Raw genomic sequence first — 4,078 nt, 5'->3', positions numbered from 1 at the left:
ATTTTTATTTTTATTTATTTTTTATTTTTTTATTTTTTATTTTTTTATTTATTTTTTATTTTTTTTAAATTTTTTATTTTGTCAATATACAATGTATATGATTATTATGGCCNGGATCCGAACCCATGGCCTTGGTGTTATCAGCACCACACTTTCCCGAGTGAGCCACAGGCCGGCCCCAGAATTGGTTTTTGTGTATCTCTGGGGTAGGAATCTAATTTTATTTTTCCTATGGATAACTAATTTCCCAGCCCCCTTTATTGACTAATTTCTTCTTTCCCTGTTTATCTGCAATGACATCTTGGCTATATATAGAAGTTCCAGGTTTGTGGGAGTCTGTTTCTGGGCTCTCTATTTTTTCTGTTGATCATTTTATCTACTCTTGTGCCAATACTACATTGTCTTAATTTTTATAGATTTATAATAAATCTTCATATCTATGAGGCAAGTCCCCCTTGTCCCCACCTCCAACTTGTTCTTTATCTTTGAAGATTCTTGGTTATTCTGGGCTTTTGCACTTCCACATATATTTAGGATCAGCTTGTCAAGTTCCATGAAAACCCTGTTGGGATGTTTGATTGGGATTTCACTGAGTAATGGATGATTTAGGGGAGAGTTTATATATTTACGAAATTGAGTCTGTCTATCCATGAACTTGTGATGTCTCTCCATTTATTTAAGTCTTCTTTAATACTTTTCAATAAAGTTTTTTTTTTTTTTTTCATGACCGGCAACGGATCGCAACCCTCAGTGTCGCGCCCGTACCGGACCGGGACCGGCAACGGGATCGCAACCCTCGGTGTTGCGCCCGCACCTCACTCAGCCAGTGAGCGGCCGGTCTGTATGTGGGATCCGAACCCTTGGCGGGAGCGCCACCGCTCTCCCAAGTGGCGCACTGTAGCAGTGCGCCACCGGGCCGGCCCTTCAATAAAGTTTTTAATTTTCTGCATTAGAATCTTGCACATCTTTTGTTATATTTATTCCAAAATAATCTATAGTGTTTATTGTTATTATAAATAGTGCCTTTTAAAAATTATATTTTCTATTTGTTTCTAATTATGGACATGTGATTAATTTTTGTACAGTATATTGATCTTAAAGACAGACATCTTTTTAGACTTTTTAAAATTTCTAATAATTTGTTTATAGGTGTTTTGTGGTTTTCTGAGTAGATAACAGTAGCCTGTGAATAATGACAGCTAATCTGTGGCTGGAACAACCCACTACAATATTGACAATGCTGGGCATCCTTGGGTTGTTCTTGATTTTAAATGGAATGCTGCCATTTCTCTATTAACAATAATGTTTTCTGCTGCTGCTGTTTGTTTGCTTTCTCTGTTTTGGGGGTGGGGGTGGGGGAAGATGCCCTTTAGCAGAGTAAGGAAGTTCTCTTCTATTCCTAGTCTAATATTAAAAAAATATAAATGGATGGCAAATGTTATTAAATGACTTTTCTGCAACTATTAAGATAATTATGTTTTTCCTGTAATCTTTAGACTTTAACACACTATTAAAATTGATGTGTTACTTACATATAGAAAAGCACATAAATCATAAATGTATTACCTGATGACTTTTTGAATATTTAACATACCCATATAACCAGCAGCTAGATCAGGAAACAAAACATTGCTACCATCCTAGAAGCTTCCTCATGTCCCTTTCCACTTATAGATTTCTAATGTTGAATCACCTTTGCTTTCCTGGGACAAACACAAAACTTAGTCATCATGTATCATCTTTTTTATATACTGCTGATTTGATTTGATAATACCTTGCTTAGGAATTTTTTTCATCTCTGTTCATAAGTGTGATGGCCTGATATTTTCTTCTTTTCTACCTTTTCTTTTGTTCTGGTTTCAATGTCAAGTTATGCTAACCTCATAGGATGAATTAGGGAATGTTCTCTCTCTTTTTTATTCTACGGAAGAGTTTGTGTAAGACTGAAATGATTTATCTTGAATGTTCTGTAGAACTCACTGATAAAACTTCTGGGCTAGGTATTTTTTTCTCTCTTTAAAAAAATGGTTCATGCAAAAGATTTCAAATATATGCAGAGAGTTTGTACACAAACATATACAAACAAATTCCAGTTCATTACACTAGAGAGAATGGTATAATGAACCCCCCATGTACCCATCAAGAGCTTCAAAAATATCAACTAATGACAAACTTTATTGTATCTACACCCATCCCTTCCTCTACCCACTGGGTTAAAGGTCAAAAGTCATAGAATTTTATTTGTAAACATGCCTATATGTACTTCTAAAACATAAGGGCCCATTTCCCCCGCCCCCCATCTCCAATTTTTTAAAAAAAATTCAAACTTAGAGAAGAGTTGCAAGAATATTACTGGGAATACCCACATATTTTTATGTTGATTTACCAACATTTATATTGTATGTATATTTATGTAAATATATGTGTGTATACATGCATATTTAAAAATCATTATATATTAGTATATAAGTTTTTTTGGATGAATCACTTGAAAGTAAGTTGCAGACATCATTAAGACTTTACCCTAACTACTTCAGCCTGAATCTTTTCAGAACCAGGTCTTTCTCCTACATACACTAGTATTGTCAAGGACAAGAAATTTAATGTAATACAATTAAATAATCAAATATAAGGTCTGTATTAGTTTCCTATTGTTGCTGTAATGAATGACCACAAATGTAGTGGCTTAAAACAACATAAATTTATTATCTTACCATTCTGGAGGTTAGAAATCTGACACAGGTCTCACTGGGCTAAAATCAAGGTGTTGGCAGGGCTGCTTTCCTTTCTGGAGGCTCCAGGGGTGGATTCATTTTCTTGCCTTTTCCAGTTTCTAGAGGCTAACTTGTAGCCTTCCTCCATCTTCAAGGTCAGCCAACAGTAGGTCAAGTTTTTCTCACATTGACTCACTCTGAAACTGACTCTTCTGCCTCCCTTGTCCACATTTAAAGACTCATGACTACATTGGTTCCACCCAGATAATCCAGGATAAACTTCCTTTTATAAGGTCAGCTGATTAGCACCCTTAATTACCCTTTGCCAGGAAATGTAATATATTCACAGGTTCTGGGGATTAGGATGTGAACATCTTTGGAGGGGACATTATTCTATCTAACATAATCTGCCCTTTGTCCTCCAAAGATTCATTTTTGTCCCACATGTAAAATGCATTTATCTGACCTCCACACCCCCCAAAGTCCCAATCCATGACAATATTTAATTCAAAGTCTAAAATCTCATCTCATTCTTACGGCTCAAAAATCCCAAGTCGCACCATCTGAATCATCTAAACTCTGGTTATAATCCATCATGAGGCACAACTACCCTCTACCCATAAACCTATGAAACTCAAGAAACAAGTTATTTGCTCTGAAAATACAATGGCAAGACAGGCATATGATAACAGTTATAGACATTTCTGTTCAAAAAGGGAGAAAATGGAAGGGAAAAAGAGTCACCAGTCCCAAGCAATTTTGAATCCAGTTGGTAAATCTCCATTTGGTTTTTAATCCTGGAAATAATTCTCTGTAATTCAGCCTTTAGATATGACACCAAATGTATAAATAACAAAAGAAAAGAAAAGATAAATTGGACTTCATTACAATTAAAAACTTTTGTGCTTCAAAGGATACCATCAAGAAAGTGAAAAGACAACTCATAGTATGGGAGAAAATACTTGAAAGTCATATATCTTGATAAAGGACTCATTCATATCCAGCATTTGTAAAGAGCTCTTGCAACTCTAAAACAAAGACAAATAATCCAATTAAAAATAGGTAAATAATTTAAATAGACATTTCTCAAAAAAAGATGTATAAATGGCTAATAATCACATGAAAAGATGCTCAACATCAATAGCCACCAGGGAAATGCAAAACAAAACCGCAATGAGATACCACTTTATACCCACTACGATGGCTATAATAAAAAAGATAAGTGTTGCCAAAGATGTGGAGAAATTGAAACCCTTCCACACTGATGCTGGAATAGTAAAATGATGCAGCCCCTTTAGAAAACAGTACAGCAGGGCCGGCCCGGTGGCGCACTGGATAGTGCGCCGCTTGGGAAGCATGGCGGC

Source organism: Galeopterus variegatus, unplaced genomic scaffold (assembly GCF_000696425.1).
Source record: "Galeopterus variegatus unplaced genomic scaffold, G_variegatus-3.0.2 Scaffold6355, whole genome shotgun sequence".
NCBI lineage: Eukaryota > Metazoa > Chordata > Mammalia > Dermoptera > Cynocephalidae > Galeopterus > Galeopterus variegatus.
This window is presented reverse-complemented; position numbering follows the sequence as displayed.